The following is a 17,051-nucleotide window of genomic DNA, read 5'->3' on the forward strand; positions in this document are numbered from 1 at the left end:
CTTCTTCTGACGTGCTTCCCCTCGTCAGAGCTTTTGTGATACGCCATTCCTCGCCGATGCTGCGGGAGACCTTCTTATTTCTTACCAGTGAACCAATCTTCAGCTTCCTTCTTAGCCACATCTGAAACGCTTCGATACTCTCCGCTTCCGATTTCCCATAATTCATTATTGACTACCGTACAACGCTGACTTCCTGGCTTAGATTTTCGAAACTATCTTCCTCACACAGGTGGGAGACTCCACCCTAAAAACTTCAACTTTTTTCAAAGATATTTTAATGGCAGTTTCACATCTTACATTCCAAAACGTTTAGCTGTATACGGATTAGAAGTGCGTCCAAGAGAGATGGAGAGAATAAAGGTGGAGAAATCGACAGAGGGGAGAGGAGGAAGTGAACAGAGAGAGAGTAAAGAGGTCCCAATGGTTCAAATGGCTCTGAGCACTGTGGCGCTTAACATCTGAGTTCATCAGTCCCCTAGAACTTAGAACTACTTAAACCTAACTAACCTAAGGACATCACACACTTCCATGCCCGAGGCAGGATTCGAACCTGCGACCGTACCGGTCGCGTGGTTCCAGACTGTAGCGCCTAGAACCGCTCGGCCACCCCGGCTGGCAGAGAAAAGAGGAAGTGGAGAAAAACAGAGATGGACAGGGAAATGGGGCAGGAGGAAATTACAAAGAGAGTGGGATGAGGAGATTTTCAAAGAGAGGGAGAAGGAGTAGATGGAAGTAGTGGGGTGTGAAGGAGATGGTGAGAGAAAGGGGGTCTGAGGAGGCGGTGAAGAAACGGTCTAACAGAAGATTGGAACAAATACATATACCGTCAACACGGGGTGCTTAGCTAGTATATGTATACTTTGGCACCTCCTATATTCCCGAAATCAAAGAAAATGTGGAAAACGCAACTGGCCAGGTCAGGGGCTCACATAATGCGCAGGAGTGAGCAATTACTAGAAATAAACGAACATCACTTTCAGCACAAAGTTACATTTTTTTATAGCACTTGTGTTTCTTCTGCCGAAATGAAAACTAGACGAACAATTAGCGATGACTGGCTTGGTTTTACTGCTCCAAACCTTATACACTACTGGCCATTGCAATTGCTAAACCAAGAAGAAATGGGAATGATAAACAGGTATTCATTGGACAAATATATTATACTAGAATTGACTTGTGATTACATTTCCACGTAATTTGGGTGCATATATCCTGAGAAATCAGTACCCAGTAATAAAGGCCTTGATACGCCTGGGCATTGAGTTAAACAGAGCTTGGATGGCTTGTACAGGTAAAGCTGCGCATGCAGCTTCAACATAGTTCATCCAGAGTAGTGACTGGCGTATTGTGGCGAGCCAGTTGCTCGGCCACCATTGACCAGACGTTTTCAGTTGGTGAGAGATCTGGAGCATGTGCTGGCCAGGGCAGCAGTCTAACATTTTCTGTATCCAGAAAGACCCGTACGGGACCTGCAACATGCGGCCGTGCATTATCCTGCTGAAATGCAGGGTTTTGCAGGGATCGAATGAAGGGTAGAGCCACGGGTCTAACACATCAGAAATGTAACGTCCTCTGTTCAAAGTGGCGTCAATGCGAACAAGAGGTGACAGAGACGTGTAACCCCATATCATCACGGCTTGCGATACGCCACTATGGCAATGACGAATACACGCTTATAATGTGAGTTCAACGTGATGTCGACAAACACGGATGCGACCATCATGATGCTGTAAACACAACCTGGATTCATCCGAAAAAATGACGTTTTGCCTTTCGTGCGCACAGGTTTGTCGTTGAGTACACCATTGCAGGCGCTCCCGTCTGCGATGCAGCGTCAATGGTAATCGCAGCTATGGTCTCGGAACTGATAGTCCGTGCTGCTGCAAACGTCGTCGAACTGTTCGTGCAGATAGTTGTTGTCCTGCAAACGTCCCCATCTGTTGACTCAGGGATCGAGACGTGGCTGCACGATCCGTTACAGCAATGCGGATAAGATGCCTGTCATCTCCACTGCTAGTGATACGAGGCCGTTGGGATCCACCACGGCGTTCCGTACTACCCTGCTGAAGCCGCGATTCCATATTTCCTAAAAGTCATTGGATCTCGAAAAAAAAAAATGGTTCAAATGGCTCTGAGTACTATGGGACTTAACATCTGTGGTTATCAGTCCCCTAGAACTTAGAACTACTTAAACCTAACTAACCTAAGGACATCACACACATCCATGCTCGAGGCAGGATTCGAACATGCGACCGTAGCAGTCGCGCGGTTCCGGACTGCGCGCCTAGAACCGCGAGACCACCGCGGCCGGCCATTGGATCTCGACCAACGCAGGCTACAATCTCACCTTTATCAAAGTCGGAAACGCGATGGTAAGCATTTCTCCTCGTTACACGAGGCGTCCCAACAACGTTTCACCAGGCAACGCCGCTCAACTGCTGTTTGTGTATGAGATATCGGTTGGAAACATTCCTCATGTCAGCACGTTGTAGGTGCCATCACCGGCGCCAACCTTGTGTGAATGCCCTGAAAACCTAATGATTTGCATATCACAGCATCTTCTTCCTGTCGGTTAAATTTCGCGTCTGTAGCACGTCATCTTCACGTTGTAGCAATTTTAAAGTCTTTGCATAATGGTAACGTTGCCCCTATGCGAATTGCCCGCACTGCTTTAAGTAACACTAGGTCTGCGCGTTGTGTCGAATATTGTGGCGCCGTTACCGTCCGTTTAGAGTCTGTGCATTTCTAACGTATGAGGTTTAGAACAGTGAAAACAAGTGTGCCGTCACTATCTGTTGCTATAGTTTTCGTGTCCTAGGAAGAACATTTATGTGCCGCTTAGAAAAACCTAACTTGGAGTTGTAACTGTTGTCTGTTTACATTTATGGATTATCCATTCGTGTATTGTGTGATCCCCTGTCATAGGTACATCCTGGCTCCAGTACCTTCAGCGGCGGAAGTCGAACACGCTGCAGAATAAATGGACGTGGTCAGCCCATACAGGGCTCCGCCACCGCGGTGGCTATTCCGCGCAGCGAGGGCGCCACCGCTACGCCACGTGCAGATAGCGGCCAATAGCCGCTCCCTCCGGTTTCGTATACAGGGACACTCTCTGCCCTAGTCCAGGTAGTCTGGTACTCGCTTTGGATTTCGTTTCTATCTCGGCGGTGCTACGTTCTGGTCGTTGCTCGTTGTTGACATTTGCCTGGCTCTGGTTCCGAGTGTATTTACGTTTGGTATTTGGTGTTGTGGTTTCCACAAGCCTCCGTTGTTTATCTCTTCCTTGTTGTGTCGCTCACAGTCGGTCGTGATCGGTTGTTGTCAGTTGTCGTTGGTCTGTCGTCCGACTCGTCGTGTGTTTACCCGGTGATGCGTGCTCCACCGCCGGCGACTTCTCCGCCTGGCGGCTTCGATCCGCGGCCCAAGGCGCTCCGGCTGTTGGTTGTGGTTACTACACTGGCCAATTGCATTTTTCACATTTTGTTGCGTTTCTGATGTGGCAGAGTTAGGTAGGACACCCCCCCCCCCCCCCCCACACACACACACACACATGAACAGACACACACACTTCGAGCAGGTTGCTGCTAGCGTCTACACCGTCATGCTTCTGAAGTCAAACACCCAGGATGGAGCGTTATTGTCTGAGGAATGTTATAGTGACATTCCCGGGGTATTTCTTGAAGGCGAGGAGTATCAATAGAGGTATTCAACTATTCTTGGGGACCAGGTACGAACAATTTATTTTTCTTCGCCATGATGCCATTTACGAGTAGGACAATGCAAGGTGTCTCATAGATCGCAATGTACGTGCGTGGTTCGATGGGCACTAAGGAGAGAAGGAGAGATCGAGGTACTCCCTAGGCCACCAAACTGCCTGGGTACAAATCCAGTCGAGAATCTAAAGGACCACATGGATCGGAGAGATCGCGCCATGGACCCTCAACCGAGGCAAGGCACTGGTGTGGCTCCACATCCATGTCGCTACTTTCCAGAACCTCACTGACCTCCTATCTGCATGTCTTGCAACGGTCCACGCTTCAAAAGTTGCTTATTTAGGCTTTTGACGGGTTGTTATACTGATGTGATTGAACACTTTATAATGAGTGTAGAAGCAAGCGTCTTTCCCTTACCATTTAGAGAAAAAGTAAATGTTGTTGGTAAGATTCAATATCTTTTCAGTAAAGGAAAAGTTAACCAGGGGGCAATAGTAAATTATTATACGTATCAAATATGACGTCAATTGCGCCATTTCAGTATAGGTTTCTGAAGAGCCATAAGTACGAGCTGTCGGGTTGCATCATATTAATTGGGGCCTATTCATTATTGGAGCAGGGACGTTCTTTATGTGGGTACTTTATCGTCACCAAGTGTTGTAGTTCAAAGTAAAAGTAGGAGTGTTCTATATATGGAAACCATACACCACGGAGAATTAACTGATCACAGGAAAAACCTTCGACGGATGCTACCACTGAATCCTCATTACTTTTGTTTCGCTTCGATTTACTCCCAATGTATTTCGGTGTCCAGATTTCTATTCATTCCATTCAACAATTCCCGTAATTTAACCTCAGTTTCAGAGAAAATAAGTGTCATCACCGAACATGTCATATCCTTTCACTACAACTTCTCAGAGTATGGAACCACATATCTCAGTTCTCGTAGAATTCGTAGTACAGGCTCTGAAAACATCACTCTCCGGTGTTTAAATCAGGCTTAGTTATCATCACGGAAAGCAAAGCACCACCGTCTTGCCCTCAGAGGGGCCAATCGACATCCAAGGACCGTCGTGTCAGTCTCTGCCAAAAGTGTCATTTGTACACGGTGTAGATGGGCAAACATCACGGCGTTATGGCCTTTGCACACCAGCGTGCCACTATGTCACGTTCACGTAGCTCTTCAACAGGCATCGCGATGCCTAATGGACCCTATACACTCCTCCCGCAGAGGAGACACCCTTGGCATTGCCGTGAATCGAACCCACATCCTCCGCTCAACGGTCAGCAGCGCTGATTACTCAGCTACGGATATGGACATAAACTTTTTTTTTCTTGGGTTGGGGAGGGGGTATTCGTGGGGCACGATTTTTTCCAGTTATTACCCCCCACAGCGCCCTCAGTGCCAAAGAAGTTATTCCTTGACGTCTTAAGTGATATCCTGTCATCCTGTCTCTTCTTCTTGTCATTCTTTTCCACTTTCTGCGGAGAGCCTCTCCATTGCTTACCTTTACAGTCCACCCAATTTTCAACATCTTCTGTAGCACCGCATCTCAAATGCTTCGATTAGTCCTGTTCCGGTTTTTCTACAGTAATGATTTCGCTACCATATAATACTAGACTTCCCTTGGTCAGGTCTGTTAGTGCTAGTCTGCTTTTTATGTCCTCCTCGCTCCGTCCGTCGTGGATTATCTTACTGACTAGGTTGTAGAATTCTTTAACTCCACCTACTTCGTGAACACCAACAATGATTTTAAATTTATCGCTATTCTTATTTACGCTAATTCTCATTACTTTCGTATTTCTTCGATTTTCTCTAGTTACGATACTGCGTGAAGAGTTTGACAGAGCACTGAAAGACCTGAGTCGAAACAAGGCACCGGGAGTAGACAACATTCCATTAGAACTACTGCCGGCCTTGGGAGAGCCAGTCCTGACAAAACTCTACCATATGGTGAGCAAGATGTATGAAATAGGCGAAATACCTCCAGACTTCAAGAAGAATATAATAATTCCAATCCCAAAGAAAGCAGGAGTTGACAGATGTGAAAATTACCGAACTATCGGTTTATTAAATCACAGCTGCAAAATATTAACGCGAATTATTTACAGACGAATGGAAAAACTGATAGAAGCCGACCTCGGGGAAGATCAATTTGGATTCCGTAGAAGTGTTGGAACACGCGAGGCAATACTGACCTTACGACTTATCTTAGAAGAAAGATTAAGGAAAGGCAAACCTACGTTTCTAGCACTTGTAGACTTAGAGAAAGCTTTTGAAAATGTTGACTGGAATGCTCTCTTTCAAATTCTAAAGGTAGCAGGGGTAAAATACAGGGAGCGAAAGGCAATTTACGATGTGTACAGAAACCAGATGGCAGTTATAAGAATCGAGGGGCATGAATCGGAAGCAGTGGTTGGGAAAGGAGTGAGACAGAGTTGTAGCCTCTCCCCGATGTTATTAAATCTGTATATTGAGCAAGCAGTAAAGGAAACAAAAGAAAAATGCGGAGTAGGTATTAAAATCCAGGGAGAAGAAATATAAACTTTGAGGTTCGCCGATTACATTGTAATCCTGTCAGAGACAGCAAAGGATTTGGAAGAGCAGTTGAACGGAATGGACAGCGTCTTGAAAGGAGGGTATAGAACATCAACAAAAGCAAAACGAGGATAATGGAATGTAGTCGAATTAAGTCGGGGGATGCAGAGGGAATTAGATTAGGAAATGAGACACTTAAAGAAGTAAAGGAGTTTTGTTATTTGAGGAGCAAAATAACTGATGATGGTCGAAGTAGAGATGATATAAAATGTAGACTGGCAATGGCAAGGAAAGCGATTCTGAAGAAGAGAAATTTGTTAACATCGAGTATAGATTTAAGTGTCAGGAAGTCGTTTCGGAAAGTATCTGTATGGAGTGTAGCCATGTATGGAAGTGAAACATGGATGATAAATAGTTTGGACAAGAAGAGAAGAGAAGCTTTCGAAATGTGATGCTACAGAAGAATGTTGAAGATTAGGTGGGTAGATCACGTAACTAATGAGTAGGTATTGAATAGGATTGGGGAGAAGAGAAGTTTGTGGCACAACTTGACTAGAAGAAGGGATTGATTGGTAGGACATGTCCTGAGGCATCAAGGGGTCACAAATTTAGCATTGGAGGGCAGCGTGGAGGGTAAAAATCGTAGAGGGAGACCTTGAGATGAATACACTAAGCAGATTCAGAAGGACGTAGGCTGCAGTAGGAACTGGGATATGACGAAGCTTGCACAGCATAGAGTAGCATGGAGAGCTTCATCAAACCAGTCTCAGGACTGAAGACCACAACAACAAACAACGTGTTCTGTACTTATTAGACTGTTCATTCCATTCAACAGCTCATGTAACTCTTTTTCAGTTTCACTGAAGATAGGTATGTGATCTGAGATTTATATTATCGATATCCTTTCACCTTGAATTTTAATTCCACCCTTGAAGCTTTCTTTTATTTCCGTCATATCTTTTTCTACGTACAGATTGAACAGTAGCGATGAAAGACTACATCCCAGCCTTACATCCTTTTTAATCCGAACACTTCATTGTTGGTCAGCCAGTCTTATTATTCCCTCTTAATTCTTGTACTTGTTCTACATTATCTGTTTTTCCCCGTAGCTTACCCCTATTTCTCTAAGAATTTCGAACAGCTTGCACCATTCTACATTGTCGAACACATTTCAAGGTAAGAAAATGAAAGACCTATGGCTATGCTTACGATGTCATTTATTGTCTGTCTACCAGTTTGTGTGCTTCAATGCACCATTTTCTGGCCTTAGCTGATACCAAAAGGTTTAACGCCATCCGTATACAAAACATATCAGAGACCAACATCTATAACGGGTTTAAGCCGACTACCGATGACTGGAATGTTGTGTCTACGGGTGGTTGTTCAAATATGTGTGAATTTCTAAGGGACCAAACTTCTGAGTTCATTGATCCCTAGACTTAGACACTAGTTAAACTAACTTATGCTAAGAACAACACACACACCCATGCCCGAGGTAGGGCTCGAACCTCCGACGGGAGGTCAGTGTGTGGGGGTGGTGTTAACAGCTTAAGCATCAGCTACGGCCTGAAGATGGTGTATTGAAGCATCGAAACTGCTAGTCATACAATAAATGACATAATAAGAACGAGTGTAGATGTTTAATTTTCTTACGTAAGTGAACGGCGAAAGTCCCCCAGGCTTCCAATCACAATGAGTGTGTCTTAATTGTCTTCAGTCTTGTTCTGTTATCAACTGCGACATCACAACTGCCTGTCTGGCGGCTTAGCTTTGGTAAAACTGATCATCATCTAGCAGATCCCCAATTTTCTTTTCCATTTTTCTGAATATTATTCTTGACAGTAACTTGAAGGCATGTGTTATAAAGCTGATTCTCGCACTTGTCAGCTCATACAATCTGCGGAATTGTGTGGATGATGTTTTTTGTTAAGTGTGGTGGTATATCGCCAATATCATACATTAAACACACTAACGTGAGTAGTGATTTTGTTGCCATTTCCTACAATGGTTTTAGAAATTCCTATTGAAGGTTATCTAACTCTTATGCTTTATTTGGTCTTAAGTCGTCCACGGCTATTAAAATTCTGTTTCTAATAGTGGATCCCCTATCCCGTCCGTATTGACTCCTGCTTCTTCTATCACGTCATCAGACATACAGGCCTTCAATAGCACCTATCCGCTCTCTCCTCTGCATTTAACAGTAGCATTCCCATTGCATTTTTAATGTGCAACCCCACACTTTTAATTTCGTATAAGGTTTCCTTGACTATATACTCAGTCAGTCCTTCCACCAGTCATATCATTTTCTATTTCTTCATACTTCCATGCAGACATTTCGCCTTTGTTTCCCTATATTTCCTATTCATTTTGTTCCTCAGAAATTGTAATTCTGTGTTCCTGCGTTTCCCTGAACATTTTAGTACTTCTTTCTTTCATCGATCAGATGAAGTGTTCTTCTCCTACCCGTGATTTCTTCGCAGTTATCTTTGTTTGTAATTATGTTTGCCTTTCCTATTTCACCATATTCGTCACCATAATTGTATCTGTAAACAGAGCTCCAATCTATAGCTGTTTATATCGTACTTGAAACGAGCCATAGTTCCCCCATTTACAGTGTGGGGAACACGCCACGAGGTGGTGGTAGATACCACGAAGCTGGTGGATGTCGTATACAGGGTGTTACAAAAAGGTACGGCCAAACTTTCAGGAAACATTCCTCACACACAAAGAAAGAAATAATGTTATGTGGACATGTGTCCGGAAACGCTTACTTTCCATGTTAGAGCTCATTTTATTACTTCACTTCAAATCACATTAATCATGGAATGGAAACACACAGCAACAGAACGTACCAGCGTGACTTCAAACACTTTGTAACAGGAAATGTTCAAAATGTCCTCCGTTAGCGAGGATACATGCATCCACCCTCCGTCGCATGGAATCCCTGATGCGCTGATGCAACCCTGGCGTGTGGTATCACAGCCGTCCACAATACGAGCACGAAGAGTCTCTACATTTGGTACCTGGGTTGCGTAGACAAGAGCTTTCAAATGCCCCCATAAATGAAAGTCAAGAGGGTTGAGGTCAAGAGAGGTGGAGGCCATGGAACTGGTCCGCCTCTACCAATCCATAGGTAAACGAATCTGTTGTTGAGAAACGTACGAACACTTCGACTTGAAATGTGCAGGAGCTCCATCGTGCATGAACCACATATTGTGTCGTACTTGTAAAGGGCCATGTTCTAGCAGTATAGGTAGAGTATGCCGCATGAAATCATGATAACGTGCTCCATTGAGCGTAGGTGGAAGAACATGGGGCCCAATCGAGACATCACCAACAATACCTGCCCAAACGTTCGCAGAAAATCTGTGTGATGACGTGATTGCACAATTGCGTGCGGATTCTCGTCAGCCCACACATGTTGATTGTGGCAATTAACAACTTCATCACGTCGGAATGAAGCCTCATCCGTAAAGAGAACATTTGCAGTGAAATGAGGATTGAGACATTGTTGGATGAACCATTCGCAGAAGTGTGCCCGTGGAGGCCAATCAGCTGCTGATAGTGCCTGCACACGTTGTACATGGTACGAAACAACTGGTTCTCCCGTAGCACTCTCCATACAGTGACGTGGTCAACGTTACCTTGCACAGCAGCAACTTCTCTGACGCTGACATTAGGGTCATCGTCAACTGCACCAAGAATTGCCTCGTCCATTGCAGGTGTCCTCGTCGTTCTAGGTCTTCCCCAGTCGCGAGTCATAGACTGGAATGTTCCGTGCTCCCTAAGACGCCGATCAATTTCTTCGAACGTCTTCCTGTCGGGACACCTTCGTTCTGGAAATCTGTCTCGATACAAACGTACCGCGCCACGCCTATTGTTCCGTGCTAATCCATACATCAAATAGGCATCTGCCAACTACAACATTGCACTGACTGCAAAAACTACGTTCGTGATGAACACTAACCTGTTGCTACTACGTACTGATGTGCTTGGTGCTAGTACTGTAGAGCAATGAGTCGCATGTCAACACAAGCACCGAAGTCAACATTACCTTCCTTCAATTGGGTCAACTGGCGGTGAATAGAGGAGGCACAGTACATACTGACGAAACTAAAATGAGCTCTAACATGGAAATTAAGCGTTTCCGGACACATGTCCACGTAACATATTTTCTTTATTTGTGTATGAGGAATGTTCCCTGAAAGTTTGGCCGTATCTTTTTGTAACACCCTGTATATGAATCGGTGTGGCGGAAGCCCAGAGGGGTGTAGCCACGTTGCTGAAGGGTTGAAGCGGGCCAGGAATAGCGTCGGTCCACCCCGGCATTGCGTCCTCCGCCGCATCTCTTTTAACACCCACTTAAAAAGACGGGGAGGTCTCGGGGCGGGGCTAAATTTAAACGCAGCAGCCGCCCGCAGTGCTGCGTGTAATCCACCCCGGGGCTGCACACCGGCTCTTCCGGCCTCTGGTCGGAATCTGCCGCTCTGCCTATCAGCGCTGGCGGCGGCTGCTGCTCTGCTACTGCATCTGCGCGGACAGCTTAATGACGTGTTCACGCCAGGTGCGTGTGGCGACTGCCAACTTCAGGACCTGATTACTAGTAATGAGTTAAGGGTGCGTCCGCGCCTTGCAAGCAGACGTTATTGCCAGAATCAGATTTTCTCTCTGCAGCGGAGTGTGCGCTGATATGAAACTCCCCGGCAGATTAAAACTGTGTCCCGGACCGAGACTCGAACTCGGGACCTTTGCCTTTCGCGGGCAAGTGCTCTACCAACTGAGCTACCCAAGCACGACTCACGCCCCGTCCTCACAGCTTTACTTCTGCCAGTACCTCGCAGGAGAGCGGGACTCGGATCCCGGGACAGGAATGTGGCTGGTGCTGAAAGCCTGCAGCCGGCCGATCAGTAGAAAGCCGCCTAAGACCAGGGAGGTAAAAGTTTGGAAGGTAGGAGACGAGGTACTGGCAGAAGTAAAGCTGTGAGGGCGGGGCGTGAGTCTCGGTCCGGCACACAGTCTTAATCTGCCAGGAAGTTTCAGACAATTATTGGTTTAGTTTAATACCCACCACAGCCGTGGCATGCTTACTTTGCTTTCTTCTTTTATTTTTCTGAAATACGTATGTACAGAGTAGGTTTGTGAATATCTTACATCGGATTTTGTTGTCATTTAGATAACATATCGAATTTCGGCAAAATAAAAGAATGATACCGCTCAAAAATGCTATACATGAGAAAAATAGACTTAAAGAATTCTGTCAAGTTATACTGAAATAGTAGAAGCTGCCTTTAAATTGCAAGCAAGTATTTTTGACAGCAAATTCCCTTATATCCTACACAGCAGTAATATGAACATGCAGTTATGATCTTGTCGAACATGAGGTCTTAAGACTTAATTATTAATTAATTACCTGAACGAAAAGCCAGTACAATTTGAAAATTTTTCCTTGTTATTCATTCGATGACTATTTTCGTGCCGGTATCCATTTTTATATCATCATATCATAGTGGAAAATGGCATTTACAAAGCAGTCAAAAATGTGCAGTGAACATTTACTCTGCTTACACATATCTGTTCGTACTATGAATGTTCATTGCACAGTTTTGACACCTTTGTAAATGCCATTTTGAACTATGTGAGGATTTGAAAATGGGTCTCGGCCCGAAACTAGTTATCGAATGAACAAAAAGTAAAAGTTTTCAATTTGGACTGATTTTTCATTCTCCTGATTAATTACAGTTGCTGATTCAAGCTGCTCCAGTTTGCCGGAAGTTCGTATTAATGAGTAGTTTGAGTTGTTTCACTTTCCTTTCTTTTCTAAAAACATTTTTGTTTTTCTATATGACTCCCCACGTAATACTTTCGAGACTTTTCCATTCCTAATTTTTCGTGAGCGTAATTTAGTAAGATTTTCGAAAAACTATCAGGTAAAATTAGTACTCGTAGTAGTTAGAATAAGAAATGAAATACACGATGAAACAGTTTTATTACAAAAATACAAAGTGAAACATTATAATTTATGAGAATTAACACAATTTAGTAAGGAATATCAATTAGGCACAATCGAAGGACACAATTTACGATCAGAATCATAAATGGGCTTATATAATGTAGGATTACTTCTCAGCCCTGTGGTGTAGTTGCTCGGTCTAGGGCCCCTTGCTACGGTTCGAGCGGTTCCCTCTCGCCGGGTCGAAGGTTGGAGTCCTCCCTCGGGCATGGGTCTGTATGTGTTGTCCTTAGCGTAAGTTAATTAAAGTTACATCAAGTAGTGTGCAGGCTTGGGGACCGATAACCTCAGCAGTTTGGTCCCATAGGAACGTACCACAAATTTCCAAAAAATACTTATCAATGCGAAATTTCTTTATAGCAGAAATTGCTATTTTTTCTTGTATTCTTCAAAGTGTGAAATTTCGTAAAAACAGCTGCAAGAGGAGGAGGAGATTACAGTGTAAAGTCCCGTCGACAATGACGTCATTAGATAAGGTGCACAAGCTAGGATTAGGGGAGGATAAAGAAAGAAAGCGACAGTGTTCTTTCGAAGGAACCATCCCGACATTTGCCTTACTCGATTTAGGAAAGTCACAAAAAACCTAAACAGAATGGCCGTATGCGTGTTTCAAGTTCTATCCTCCCGAGTGCGAGTCCATTGTGCTAAACCCTGCGCTATCCCGCTCGGTCCGTAAAAGTACCTATTCCTTCAGGCATGAATACATATCCTAAGAACATTGTAATGTAAGGTCCATACAGTGTATAAACACTGACATTGTAAAAATCAATGGTATGACATTCAGTTTACCTTACACACGGGAAGTGTCACAACTCAGAAAGTACTCCTGTCCATGGATGACCCACGCACACTTTCCCGCAGTAACGTGAAGCGACAAAACTCTTGCCTTGCAACTTCGTGAAGTAACGTACAACAGAAGTGACACGGCTGCCCTAAAGTGGAGAAATTGCGAGACAGAGATATGATGTGTTTTCTGCAAGTGTTCTTTTATAAATTAAAAAATTGCCTTTTTTTTACTTTTATTGCCGGGCTGCTATATGAACTTTACCTTTTATTTTACGTTGTATGTGTACTGTGGCTGCAACCAAAATCAGCCACAGATCTAAATTAGTACACCGTCTCATCTGCAAACATGAGGAAAGGATATCGTCTGCACTGAAGTATTGTTTATAATCCAACCTTCAAAATATATCCTCCTCTAAAACTCGTTTCATATGCCCGTTTTTGGTCTTACTATTGCTGTATTTGTCTTGTCTTGAACTGCAGCGAGTTTGCATTTGTGTGCCGAATGCGGTTTTTTTGTTCTACTGTAGTTTGCCTAACCTGTCTGCATTGGTAAATTTTTTTGTTAAGCTATGGCATGGAGAACAACTGAGGTAGTTCGTTATTCATGTGTTATGTTTCGAATTTTGACAATGTTTACTCACGTTTTCTCTAGTTCATTTGTGAACACTCAGTATGGTTTGGTTGTGATGGCTTTGATACACGTTTCTCTCCACACGTTTACGTTTCTGACGCACTTCCAATAGCCGTTTGTTTCACTGTTTTGTTTGTCTGTTTGTGTGTGTGTGTGTGTGTGTGTGTGTGTGTGTGTGTGTGTGTGTGTGTGTGTGCGTGTGTGTATGTTTGTTCTTTTTTGTTGTCTGACAGTTTGTTTAGTGTGTTGAATAGCATTTTGTTGCAAAAGTTTTGTTTAATCATTGATGACCCTTTTGGCCTTGTATGACTGCCTTTTGGATATGGTAATTTTTTCTATTGTTAAAAAAGGTAGAGGTAGTTACTACTTTTTAGGATTTGGAAGTCCTTTCCTGTGGCATTGGGATGGTGGCTGTTTTTAAGTAAGTGGTTTGAAAAAGTGAAATGTGTGTTGCCACTTTAGAGTGCCCTTACGTGTTCTGAGTATCTTACCCTCAAATTCCTACATGTACGTCCGATATGTTCTGAATCACATTCTTTGAAGGTTACTTGGTATATGCTTTGTTGAACTTATCTGTGACTGTGTTGGGTATTTTTAATCTTTACTGCAGCGTGTTGTTTGTTTTATATCCCACTTGCATCCCTCGTTTTTTCACAATGTTTCGTGTTCGGTGTGTTTCTTTGTTGTCAAATTTTGGTTGGCAGCTACAACACACACAAAGAATGTAAAATAAAATGTGACAGAGACGTATCATTAAACAAAATGCGATGTAACATATTTCCTAACCTAAAAATAATCTGTTCGTATTTTAGAAAAATAAAAAAATAAAAGGTTCACAGAGGATGCCACGAATTCGGAAACACGTTTAGATATTGATGCGCAACAATAATTGTGTACTTGAAAAAAAGGCGAACCCATCCTTAACTGACGATTATTTCCTGCAAACATGGGAGCTGAGCTAAAGATTCGAACACGATACCTTATTACTAATAGGCAAGCGTTGCGTCATAGTGCGAAGGTTAATGGTTCTTCTGAGCTTGCCATGCGGATTAAGAATTTACGGTACTGCGATCACAGTATGAGGACGACTCAGGCTGCCAGGCGCTAGTGTGTTCCGTTTTCAGAAACTTGCTTTTGTTCGAGCCGTTGGATTGCTGAGAACGAAACAAGAGTGGCAGCTGCATAGTGGCCCCCAGAAATGGGTCAAATGTCTCACTTCGGCGTTTTTATATAAGTCATTCGGTGAGTCTGTAAACGTTTTGTGGTCCAGGACTTAAGTTTGACAAGAACTACACAAAATATACTGTACTTCAAACGACTGGTAGTTACCTGGTTAGTATTTTTAAGATAGATTACGCGATATCGAAACGCCAAACTTATTCAATTGCGTATTCAGAGTACGTAATTTTGTCGTATTAATATGCCTGCGAGTGCCACCGCTTTGATCCAACGGTCTATAATGTCATCATCTCATTGAATCCAACGTATCTAACGAATTATGAAACAAAGATAGAAAATATTTCCAAAATAAAATGTATATTCCACAATGTGGTATGAGAAGAAATAAATCTGATACACAAAGAAGTGAAAAGTATTGAGAAAATCGTGTATAACGTCAATAAAAATTGCCGATATTAACACTCCTCGAAATGGGGGGAACATCCTGTAAACTTTACAAAAAGATTTTTAGATGTGCTATTATCAACAATTGTATGTTACGAAACACATCCGCTCAAGTTAATGGACTTATTTAATAACTTTCATGGTTGCTCTTTTTTGATGCTGATCACACAACTAAACTTGGACGGAATGTGTCAAGAGAAGAACATTTTTTGGCTTCGAGCTATAGAGGGAAGCCTTGTGACTGAATAGGTCAGGGGTAGTCACGTTTTTTCCCTCTCGCCCACTTAAGTATCTGTGGCAGTAGTAAAATTTTATAACCGCCCGTCAGTTCAAGAATTATATTTGTAAAGTAGGGAAATAAATTTGTAAAAAATTTATAAAGCAGAGTTACAGCAAATTAAAGCATATAATAATAAATCCTTACCTTACAGCTTAAGACGAGCTTTTAGGAAAATCTATTAGAGACGCCTTTTTGCTTTTCACACCCTTTCGTCTGCAGCCCACTACAGAATGGTAGTGACCAGGTTGACGATGTTACGACTTCTGTACCACTTGTTAGCAGCAGACACAGAGGCTGCGCCAAAGACTGAGATGGCGTAGAGTTTTACAATTATTCATTGAACTATCTTTACAATTTTTCCCTCATCGTCGCTGCTCAGCCCTGCGGATCCCTCCGCCTGGCTGCTGCTGTGTAGATTGTCCGACAACGCGCGCCATTGATCGCACTCGGGTGCCTCAGTGCGCTGTTGAAGCCAGGATGAGCTGTGGTTGAGATGAACTCGTCGCCGCTCGGCGCCCCAGTACGGGCACTCCCACGGAGCCGCGTCGCCGTGAGGTCAGCTGCCGACGCCTGCCGCACCGGCGGCTGGGAAGCCGTCAGTCGCGATGTCCGCAAGCTCCCGTCGCGGACGGACCACGCGCCGTGAAGTCCGGGCGTCAGTCCCCGGCGGCGCCTGTGACCGCGCTCCAGTCGGTCCTGCTGGAAGTTCTCGCTGTAGTTAGTCAGCCTTGGTGCCGACCGAACTCGGGCCGACTTCCAGAGCTGAAGTTGATATCTGGCGGCGAACAGATGACTCCTGCGATCTGGAACAGACTTCCGGAACCGTCACCTACGACGATTGAACATTCGGACGCGGACCAAATCCGTCCTCAGATCCGAACTGCTTCCTAATGGCTTCTGTCTGTTGCTGCCTCTGCTCCACTATTTACACTCCTGGAAATTGAAATAATAACACCGTGAATTCATTGTCCCAGGAAGGGGAAACTTTATTGACACATTCCTGGGGTCAGATACATCACATGATCACACTGACAGAACCACAGGCACATAGACACAGGCAACAGAGCATGCACAATGTTGGCACTAGTACAGTGTATATCCACCTTTCGCAGCAATGCAGGCTGCTATTCTCCCATGGAGACGATCGTAGAGATGCTGGATGTAGTCCTCTGGAACGGCTTGCCATGCCATTTCCACCTGGCGCCTCAGTTGGACCAGCGTTCGTACTGGACGTGCAGAACGCGTGAGACGACGCTTCATCCAGTCCCAAACATGCTCAATGGGGGATAGATCCGGAGATCTTGCTGGCCAGGGTAGTTGACTTACACCTTCTAGAGCACGTTGGGTGGCACGGGATACATGCGGACGTGCATTGTCCTGTTGGAACAGCAAGTTCCCTTGCCGGTCTAGGAATGGTAGAACGATGGGTTCGATGACGGTTTGGATGTACCGTGCACTATTCAGTGTCC

General features: G+C 44.2%; 1 non-coding gene across 1 annotated transcript; it reads right to left on the reverse strand.

The window, feature by feature from the left end:
* Nucleotides 1–10,969: 10,969 nt before the first annotated feature.
* Trnas-cga (transfer RNA serine (anticodon CGA)) lies at nucleotides 10,970–11,044 on the reverse strand. The gene has a single exon. It is a non-coding gene; the product is annotated as a tRNA-Ser (tRNA).
* Nucleotides 11,045–17,051: the final 6,007 nt, after the last annotated feature.

The sequence above is a fragment of the Schistocerca gregaria genome, chromosome 9 (genome assembly GCF_023897955.1).
Source record: "Schistocerca gregaria isolate iqSchGreg1 chromosome 9, iqSchGreg1.2, whole genome shotgun sequence".
Taxonomy (NCBI): Eukaryota; Metazoa; Arthropoda; class Insecta; order Orthoptera; family Acrididae; genus Schistocerca; species Schistocerca gregaria.